Below are 11,804 nucleotides of genomic sequence, written 5' to 3'. Positions count from 1 at the left end.
AGAAAGTTAAGAGTTAAGGTCTTTAACAGAAATTTAGAAAAGTTAGATATAATATATGTGTGATGACTAGTAAATAGAAATTTAAAGAACTACACCTATTTTTTCAGCTGGGCATGGCATCTTAAAAAAAAACCTAATCATCTTATGGAATCTTAGAATCTCCCAAACAAGCATAAGAAAAGAAGAAATATTAAGCACAACTTTTATTTTTTTTTTTATTTAATAGCCTTTTATTTACAGGATATATACATGGGTAACTTTACAGCATTAACAATTGCCAAACCTCTTGTTCCAATTTTTCACCTCTTACCCCACCCCCACCCCCTCCCCTAGATGGCAGGATGACCAGTAGATGTTAAATATATTAAAATATAAATTAGATACACAATAAGTATACATGACCAAAACGTTATTTTTAAGCACAACTTTTACTAAATATGAATATAAAATTATATTCAATAAAAGGCCTTAAAAGAAAGAATTTTAAAAATTAACTAAAAATTAATGTAATTCTTAAAGAATTGTGGGTCAAACAAATCTTTGTAAATCATTTGAAATTTCAACAACAATAAAAAAAATGTACCAACAGGTTATTTGTACACAAACACAAAAAGTCCCCCCCATACACACACACACACACAAAATTAAATCTTGGTCAACCATATACTAAAAAGAGGGTATACTATACCCAATTTGATTATACTAGTTACACATGTTTGATTCACACAAAAAATAAACTCTATCAATAGCAAACTATAATAAATACAACTGTATGCTATCAACAAAAATTCAAACAATATTTGAGAAACTCCAACATCCATTTCTGTTGAACAAAACACTGGATAGTCCTAGAAACAGATATTTTCCTAATATATGCCAACATTCTACTTAATGAAGTTACTTTTTTAAAAAATTAATTATATTTATCAACATTTTTGAATTTTTAAAAATTTTTTTAGTATTTTCCCCAATTACATGCAAAAGCAATTTTTAACATTTGTTTTTAAAACTTTGAGTTCAAAATTTGCTTACTTCCTCCCTTCCCACCCCTTGCCACCATTAAGAAGACAAAGTAATTCAATATAGGTTGGGCATGTGTAGTCATGCAAAAGATGTAATCAAGATATGAAAGAATATACAGACAAAAAAGAATCCTCAAGAAAAATAAAGTAAAACAAAGTATCTTTCGATCTTTATTCAGACACCATGAGTTCTTTCTCTAGGGATGGAGAACATTTTTCATCTCACAATGTTGCTGGTTACTTTATACATAGTACATTTCATTTTGTTCATGTAAATCTTTCCATTTTCTTCTGAGAGCATCCTGCTTATGATTTCTTACAGCTCAATAGTATTCTATCACAATCCCATGGCACAATTTGTTTAGCAATTTCCCAATTGACGGGCATCCCCTTAATTTCCAATTCTTTGCCATCAAAAAAGAGTGGCTATAAATATCTTTGTGTATATATAGGTCATTTTTGGTTTTATTTTTTATCTCTTTTGGAAATCAGACTTAGTAATAATACTATTAAATAAAAAGATTTGCAGAGTTTTATAACTCTTTCAGTGTAGTTCCAAATTGCTCTAAAGAATAGTTGAATTCAAGCAGGGCCAAGAGATCATTATATACTTCAACAAAAATACTATATGATGACCAATTCTGATGGACTTGGCCATCCTCAGCAATGTGATCAACCAAATCATTTCCAATGGAGCAGTAATGAACTGAACCAGCTACACCCAGCGAAAGAACTCTGGGAGATGACTAAGAACCATTATATTGAATTCCCAATCCCCATATTTTTGCCCACCTGCATTTTTGATTTCCTTCACAGGCTAATTATACAATATTTCAGAGTCTGATTCTTTTTGTACAGCAAAATAACGGTTTGGTCATGTATAGTTATTGTGTATCTAATTTACATTTTAATACATTTAACATCTACTGGTCATCTTGCCATCTGGAGGAGGGGGTGGAGGAGAGAGGGGAAAAATTGGAATAAGAGGTTTGGCAATTGTCAATGCTGTAAAGTTATCCATACATATAACCTGTAAATAAAAGGCTATTAAATAAAAATAAATAAATAAATAAAAATTAAAAAAAAAGAATAGTTGAATTAATGCACAACCCCACCAATAATGGGGGTTGTGCATACCCTCTCCATATTTTTTTTCTGTTCTATTTGCTGTCTAATAGGTATTAGGTAGTACTCCAAATTTCTTTAATTTATATTTTCCCAATCAATGATTTAGAGCATTTTTCATATAACTATAGATAATTTTGATCTTGTATCTGGAATCTTTTTCATATGTTTCAATTATTTACCAATTGGGGCATGATTCCTGTTTTTATAAATTTGACTCAGTTCTCTATATATTTGAGAAATGAGGTCTTTGTCAAAAAAATTTGTTTTAAATTCTTCAAACTTAACAATTGCTATAAATAACAATTGCTATAAACATTTCCCTCTATCCTATCTCCTCATTCCCCATTTATTCTCTTCTCTCTCCTTTTACTTGTTCCTCCTCAAAAAGGTTTTGCTTCTGACTACACCTCCATCAATCTGCCTTCCCTCTTATCACCCACCAATTTGTCTTATCCCCTTTCCTTCCTATTTCCCTACAGGGTAATATAGATTTCTATGCCAATTTCAGTTTATATGTTATCCCCTTTTTGAGCCAATTCTGATAAAAGTAAGATTTACTCACTCCCCCTCACATTTTCCATTCCACTGTAAAAGCTTTTATTTGCCTATTTATGTGAGATGATTTAACTCATTCTACCTCTCCTTTTCCTTTGCTCCAAGTGCATTTCTCTGTCACCACTTAATTTTATTTTTTTTAGATACTGTCCCTTCATATTCAATTCACAACCATGTCTTCTGTGTGTGTACACACATACACACACATATATATACATACACATACATATATATGCACATGTGAATGTATTTGATAAGACACTGAGAGGCATAGGAAAAGCAGACCACTTTTCCTTGTGCTTGATTTTAAGACCTTCCTTTGAGCCTTGACATGTGTTTCACTCTGGAAACCTAGACAGTTCCCTGAGTGAAACCTGCTGGCTTACAGGAATGAATGAACTACTTGCCCTTGGTGGAAGCTGCTCTGTCCAGGGGGCCACATATCATATAAAAAACTTGGCATGGTACTTTAAGGAATGTCTTCTCTGGGATTTGTTTCCCTCTTCAGGGTGCACTCAGGGTGACTGTGTGATTTGGAACTCCCCCAGCCAAAAAGCTCAGGAGTTGATGTTTCCCAAACTGGTGATAATGAATGTTACCTGTATTACTGCCATAAAAGTGACTGTTAAGTTGAATATTATTTTAAACTTTGACATATTCCATTTTCAACCTAGTCTAGTTTATCCCTTCTTAGGTGGGCTAGTGGTATCTGCCCCCTAAATATCACCTTATTGATGTTTAATTTACTGAGATTATCCATTTAGCTTTAGGCCACCACAGCAGACACTCTTAATTACTCACACAATCTTGAGAGTAAGTTTCTAGATTTGGGGGGTTACTATTCTTTTCTGTTTTTCCTCCTACTTTTCTTATTGCTCTTTTATTATCTTCTTTGCTAGATATTACCATAGCTAGTCCTCAGGGTTCTATTATGGATACTCTTCTTTTTTCCTCTTTACTATTTTATTTGGTCATCTCAACTCCTATAGATTTAATTACCCAATATATAACAATTCTTAAATCTATCTATGACCCACGTTCTTTGTTAGCTTCCATCTCTAGCTGCCTTTCATACATCTCAAATGGTATGTTCAAGAGACATCTCAAATTCAGTATGTCCAAGGCAGAACTCGTTATTTTTCATCCTTAATCCTATCCCTATCCCACCTTCCTTACTATTATATATGGTAACATTATTCTCCAAGTCACTCAGTTTTACAATCCAGGAGCCATCCTGTATTCTTTACTTTTTCAAACCCCCTTCCTACTCCATATTCAAGCTGTAACCAAGACTTGTTAATTTTACCTTTGCTTTATCTCTCAAAAACATTCCCTACTCTCCTCTGACATTGTCACCTTTTCTAGTGCAGGTGTGTGCACTAGATAGGTAGGTAGGTAGGTAGATAGATAGATAGATAGATAGATAGATGTGTGTGTGTGTGTGTGTGTGTGTGTGTGTGTGTGTGTGTACATCTGAATGAATTTGGTTTTGCATCTGAATGAATTTGGTTTTGCATATGCAGTCTGTATTTAACACTATGCTATTGTTTACTACTAAGGGAGAATCTTATCAAATCAGTCCTTGGGCTGATTGGTATATCTCCTACTTTCACCCTCTCACAATTAATTAGTCAATTAACAGGTATTTATTATTTATTATATTTTTATATTTTATAACTATATTTTATAATATTATTTATTATTTATTTGTAATACATTACTATTTTAAATTATAATTTTATACCTAAATTAATTTATATGTTCAATGCCAACCCAATTAAATTACCAACAAATTATTTTACTGAATTCAAAAGAAATTATAACAATTCATTTAATAAAAAAAAAAGTCAAGAAATATCAACTACAAAGGAAAACTGTAAAGAAAAAGATTTAGCAGTTTTAAATTTTAAACTATATTTTAAGGTAGTAATTATGAAACTATCTAGTGCTGAATAAGAAATAGAAAGTTAGATCAGAGGAACAGAGTAGACATACAATTTACAGCAGTAAATAAATATTGTAACCTTGTAATTGACAAGAATAAAAAGTTAAGATTGTGGAATAAGAATTAATTTTTTGGGAGCAGCTAAGTGGTGCAATGGATAGAGTACCAGCCCTGAAGTCAGGAGGACCTGAGTTCAAATCTGGTCTTAGACACTTAACACTTCCTATCTATGTGATCCTGGGCAAGTCACTTAACTCCAATTGCCTCAGGGGAAAAAAATTATCATTTGGTTAAAAAAAAAACTATTGGGAAAACTGGAAAGCATTATGGAAGAAATTGGGCAGAGATCAATATCTTATACCACCTACCAAAATAAGTTCAAAATGGATACATGGCCTAGACATAGAGATATTACAAGTTAATCTGAAGAACATGGTACACATTATTTATCAAACATGGATAACCAAACAATTATGAATAAACAAGACTAGGGAACAAAATAGGTATAAAATGGATTATTTTGATTTCATTAAATTAAAAAGATTTTGAGCAAATAAAACAAATGTAGCCAAAATCAGAAGGAAAGAAGAAAATTGGGAATGTTTTCTAGACAGGTTTTCTCAATTGATATCCTAAATATCTAAAGAATTTAACTAAATCTTATTCATTCCCCAACTGATAAATGGTCAAAAGATATGAACAGGCAGTTTTTTAATGAAGAAGTTAAAACAATTTATAGTCATATGAAAAAATATTCTAAATCATTATTTATTAGAGAAATATAAATTAAAACAATCTTGAGATATCATTTTATACCTATGAGGTTGGCTAAAATGACTAAAAGAAAAAAAGAAAAATGTTAGAGGGGGTATATGGAAAAATTGAAATATTAATTCACTATGTAATTGAGAATTGATCCAACCATTCTGGAGAAAAATCTGAAATTATGCCCAAAAGTTTTTTTAAACCGCCTATTCCCTTTGACACAGCAATACCACTACTGAGTCTGTTTCCAAAGATGATTAGAGAAAGGGGGAAAGAGCCTATATATTCTAAAATATTTATGACAGCTTTCTTTTTGGTGGCAAAGACTGGAAATTGTAGGGATGCCAATCAACTGGAGGATGGCTGACAAGTTGTAGGATATGATTATAATGAAATACTACTGTGCTATAAGAAATGATGAGCTGGATGATCCTTGAAAAACATGGATAAAATTGCACAAAATAACAAAAAATGAAATGAGCAGAGCCAAGAGAATGTTGTATTCAGTTACAGCAATATTGTTTTAAGAATAACTTTGAGTGCACATTTTGACGATTATGAAATACCCAAATTAACTACAAAGGACATATGATAGAAGATACTATCTACATCCAAAGAAAGAACTCATAAATAGAACTATGCATGAAATTATTTTACATATATATATGACATATATAGTTGAGTCTATTGGTAGCCTCAGAGGGAGGGGAGAAGAAAAAAAATGGAGGAAGTTACATAATAACTGTATTATATATCTAAAGGGAAGAACAACTTTTAGCATAAAAATGTACAGTTTTTGTTCAATCATCTTTTTTATATAGAGATATTTTCTTTATTCCATAAATTAAAAATGAAATAAATTTTAAAAGATTAAAAAAAACTTTTGGTTAAATAATGTGTTAAATGCTGGGAACACAAAAGCAATCAGTCCCTGATCTCATGGAGCTTACAGTCTAAGGATGAAGAAACTTAAAAACATTTAGATACAAATGGGATATATAAAGGATCCATAATCTCAGAGGTAAGGAAATAAGATTATGCAGGACTGCGGAAAGTATCTTGTAAGAAAGTGATACATTAGCTGAGATTTGACAGAAGCCAGAATTTGAAGATAAAGAGGAAATATATTTCAAGGCATGAGAAATAGTCAGTGAAGATGCCCAGTGTTAGGAGACAAGAGTATTATGTTCCAGGAAGAGCAAGGAGATTAGTGTTTCCACATTATACAGCATTGAGGGAGGGGGAAGAGAGTAAAGTACAAAAAGACTAGAAATGTAGTGGTGGTAGGACAGATTTTAGAAAGCTAGAAAGGTCAAACGCAAATTTCAAGGAAATAGATTTATAATGGTCACTGAAAGAAAAAACAGTAATTAAATGGACATGGACAGCCTGCATGCAACCTTTCCTAGGTACTAGTTGTATTTGTGTTATGTTCAATTCAGTTCAATTCAAAAACATTTACTGTGTTCTTATAAAGCAAAAAGTTTCATGCTACATTTTCGGGATGCAAAAAAGAAAGAAAATAGTCAAGATTTCATTTGACTGGTAAATACACCATGTAAATGAATATTAAGTGAAATTTCATATTAAGAAATTTCAAGAGAGAGCGTGTACAAACAGTTGAAAGAAATCAGGGCAGGAAAGACTTCATTCAGGAGGTCATGCATGTTGAAGGAAAACAAGAAATATATGAGACAAAAGTGAGACGAGAATGAATTTCAGATATGGGGGAACCATTTCAATTAATCAACATGTATTACATGTCTACTATGTTCCAGGCAATGTGTCAAGTGCTGAGGATACAAAAAGAAGCAAAAAACAATGCTACCCTTAAGAATCTTGGATCTTACAGTTGAATGGGGGAAACAGAAAACAAGTAAATAAATATGGACAAAACAAACTGTCCATATTATTTATTTATAGGGTAAATAAGAAATCATTAATGCAGGTAAAATTAAGAAAGTTGGGGGAAGGCTTCCTGTAAAAGGTAGGATTTGATAAATTCAAGTTGGCTCTTAAAGAAACTCATGGAAGTCAGTAATCAGAGTAGAGGAGGAGAGTATTCCAGGCTTAGGGTACAGCCAGAAAAAAAATAATAATTAATCCAGACATAGTGTCCTATTAGTATGTTGTGGAGGGTAGAAAAAGTATGAGAAAATTAGAAAGATTAAAAGAGACTAGGTTACAAATGGCTTCAAATGCCAAATGGAGAATTTTGTATTTGCTTCTGGAGTCAATAGGAAGCTACTGAAATTTGTTAAGTTGTGGAGTGGAGGATAAGAAGATGCACTATCAGATCTATAATTTAGGAAAAATCATTTTAGTAGCTGAATAGAGGAGAAATAGGAGGGGAGAGATTTGAGGCAAACAGACCCACAGGAAATTTTTGCGACATTCAAATTATAATCATATAGTAAATAGCTATCCCCCAAAAAATTTTTTGAGGATTTTGTTAAGGTTCCTAGTCATTTAGCAATAAAAATTTTCTTCTTGAAATTAATTAAAAGAATGTTTAGTGTAAATTTCACAGAATCTTGAATGAACACAGAAAGAACAAGCTTTTAATTGTTCAGAAAGAGAAAATAAGTATTTCTAAGTCAACTACAAAAGGAAATCATAAAAAGCAGTTGGCATTAAGTCCACAGGGTGATAATTTTCTGCCTTTATATGTGCAACCAATAGACAGTTATTGATTAGCATGAAAATAATTTAAATTTACTCTCATTCTTGAGCAGAATTAAATAAAGCATACTAATATTTTCCAGATTATAAAAAGGCAGTTAACCAATTAATCAGTATAATTAGGGACATGATTTTACTAGAAATAAATGAAAAATATAAGATAAATTGCATAGATCCCACAAAGAACCTGCAGACTTCTATAGCTGATACCTCATCCCTGAAGTCTACTAAAAAGAAGCAAAATACATTAGTCACAGTTGCAGTAGTTAAAAGTAAATGTACACAGTACCTAGAATTTTCTATCTTCTTACGGTTAAATGGTACAATTCAAAGCTTTAGGCAGCCTGAAATATACCTATGGAATTCAGTTTCCATATATTTTACTCAGTCAAGGAATGTGAAAATCAGAAGTGAAATATTTGCTATAACAGTTTTCCAAAGTCCTTCTCAAATATAATACTAGAAACCCGTTTTGTTTTGTTTTCAGACGGCCTACATGCATTATGCACTGCAGAACATGGTCATTTCTTTTGGCACACACCAATTATCTGCCTCATCACTAGTATTATAATGTTGCCAAGAAGTTTTATTATATACCAAGACTTCATATGACTCTGTTTATAGGGCTTTATTTGTAGATAACGGTTTCTGTTCCATAACCTTCTAAGGAATCCAATTTCAGGTCTCTTAACTGTACCTATAAAATCAAGATATGGGCAATCCATAACCAAAAACCAGTTGGGGTAAAGCTTAAGATATCTCAGCATAAGAAGGGTATACAATTAAACTTATAGGTGAAGAGTTTATTGATTTTCCTCAAAGGAACATCGCCTCCACCATCACTCATCTTCCACAGTTGAATCCTTATTACCCAATGTTTCATGAATCTAAAAAGAAAGGTAAACACCTTTGTCAGCAATGTCCCATTGTTCTTTTTGCACTCTTGAAAATTTCAAATACCATGTGATAGAGATGTGGAGGTACATAAACCACTTGCATGACCTGTCCTGGTAATTTTACAATGAATTCTTCAAGTTCTAATTCTGAAAAATTAATATAATATATATCACAATAACACTTTGCATTTCTTTAATAACCATCATTACAATTTGGATTAATGCTTCCAAAATGTTTTCAATGAGATGAACTTCATTTTTCTTTTCCATCAAACAATAAGAGTACTGGCTGATTGCTGGATCTACACCAAAGCTTTTCTTGTATTCAATCACACCTTAAGCCATGATAGGAATGGTATCATTATGTTGATTCTGTTCACTTATCACAGTTTCTGCAGTCATAAAGAGCTTTAGCATCTCCAGCACTTTTATCCTGACATTCAAGAAGCTCTGTGTCCTGAATGTACCAGCTCTGTGCCATTTAAACTGAAGGTGTTTTCAGAAGATTATTTGGAAGGAGAAACATCTTTCATTATGTTTGCCAGTCTCACTGGCAATTCCTGCAGCAAAAACATAAATGAAGTTTTTTGACATGCATTCACAGATCTGAAGTCCAGAAACTGGTTCGTGGAGAGCAGGGATAAGGAGAAGCCTGAGTAGAAATCCATCTGGCCTAGAACACTGTGCTTGGGCTGGCACCAGGACCCCACTTTGCATTTGGACCCAGGCTCTGACTAGGGGCAGCCAAAACTGCCCATTGAAGGGAGCTCATTAATTTCACAACAAAATGCATTCTAGAAGAGGTGAAAAAACAGCAGACCTAAAACCTGAAGGTGCTATTGTATGTGCTGCTTCTAGCATCCAGCATCCTTATTTGATTTCCACATTATTTTTGAGCTCATCCAGGAATTTTTATTGGGTTTAAGTCCAATTCACATTTTTTGAAGCTTTGTCTATACTAATTTTGACATAGTTATTTTCTTCTGAATTTGTGACTCGATCTTCCCTATAACCATGGTAATTTTATAATCAGGTTCTTTTGTTGCTGTGTCTTTCCAGCACATTTCTTGCCTTTGAATTTTAGGTTACTGTTGGACTATATTCCCAGGATGGAGATGGGTGGGAACTATCCCTAGATTCAGACATTTTTATACTGCTGTTTTCAGAGATAATTTTGAGGGTTTGAAACTTTTTGCTGCTTTCAATGTGATCCAGAGAGAGAGATGTCATTACTATCCTGATCTGCATTTTTGCCTTTAAAGTCATGTAGCCACAAGGATAGTGCTCTTCCTTTGGTCCTTTGGTCCTTTGGACCAAAGTAATTGAACGTTAGCTTTCATGGAAATAAACCTATCCCAAAATATAAGGTAATCCTAGTAAGGTTTCTGACCATCTTTTCCATGCTGACAAAATTAAACCCCTCCTCTTCCTTCCCTTCCTCCTTCCTCTCCTCTTACCCCTCCTCTTCCTCTCCCTCTTCCTTCTTCCCCTCCTCCTCCCCTTCATATAAACTGTTTCCTTACCTACAAAATGGGGGTAATTATAGCATCTACCCCATAGGGTTGTTAAAAGAAACCAGTGAAATAATTTCTATTGAATGTTTTGCAAGCTTTAACATGCTATATAAATAGTTACCATTGCTGTTGTTATTCTTGTCATTGCTGTTACCAGCATTGGCAGAGATCTTTGTCCTACAGACATCCTTAGAAAGCTGCACAATTACTCTCAATGTATTTCAATTGTTTCCCATGTCTCTGTAGGTCTTCCTGAACTGCAATACTTAACAATTTTATTTTTCAAATCTTGTGGTTTCTCTATGATCTTGTCTTTGTTTTCCATTTGGCTCACCTGCATACATATTAATAATTAGGTGATTTAATATACCTTTACAAAAATATAGAGCTACATTCATACAGATACCCATTCATGGAGGAAAATAAACCCACACAAATCCAATATTATTCAAATCGAGGCAAACAATGAAACCAGACTAAGAGGTCTATAATTATGATTGCAGTCTGTTTTTTGAAATATTTTTAAACTTCTGCAATCAGGTGTGAATGATAACAAAATACTTTCCTTATTGAAATAATTAAAATATTTGATGAATATTTTCTGTGTTATGATTTAGTTTAACTATTAGTGTAATCTGCTAACTAGGATATTTGCATCCAAAAATATCATATACATGAAATTTCAAATTAAATTTACTGAGAAGAATGGTATGAGGTGAGGGGTGTTTTAGGTCTGAAGATTTAGGTTAATTATGTTGTAAATTTGCTTTGATTATATCTTGGTTAATGATCTTTGTCCTTCCAAAATTTTGCAACAGTAACTGAATAGTCACATAGTAAAAAAGTGGCATTAAGCAATTTGGACAAAATTTATTAATCATATAATCCGATTGATTTTGAAATATTAATTTGGATAGCTTCAGATTCAAGAAGACCTTCGTTCAAGTTCCTTCTATAGCAAAAGAAAATGATAGCCTCACAAAACTAGATTTTTTGAGAGCAAAAGAATTCATCAGAAGGTGGATATTGCATTTAGCTAACCTCATAAGGATTATATTAGACAACAGAAGCAGAAGCAGCAACAGAAAAAGAAAGGAGAAGGAAGAAGGAAGAATAAGAGAAGGAGGAGGAGGAAGTGGAGGAGGATAAAAGAAAAAGGAGGAAGAGGAAGAAGAGGAAAAGAAAGAGAAGGAGGAGGAGGGGAAAGAGGAAGAGGAGGGAAAGAAGAAAGAGGAGGAGGAGTGGAAGGAGGAAGGGGAGAAGAAGGGGGAGAAGGAGGAAGAAGAGGAGGAGGAGG

General features: G+C 33.0%; 1 pseudogene; it reads right to left on the bottom strand.

Annotated features, from left to right (window-relative positions):
• Positions 1-8,598: 8,598 nt before the first annotated feature.
• LOC105749255 lies at positions 8,599-9,670 on the bottom strand (annotated as a pseudogene).
• Positions 9,671-11,804: the final 2,134 nt, after the last annotated feature.

The sequence above is a fragment of the Sarcophilus harrisii genome, chromosome 1 (assembly GCF_902635505.1).
Source record: "Sarcophilus harrisii chromosome 1, mSarHar1.11, whole genome shotgun sequence".
Lineage (NCBI taxonomy): Eukaryota > Metazoa > Chordata > Mammalia > Dasyuromorphia > Dasyuridae > Sarcophilus > Sarcophilus harrisii.
The sequence above is the reverse complement of the archived record's forward strand: the minus strand, read 5'-3'. Positions and strand labels throughout refer to the sequence as shown.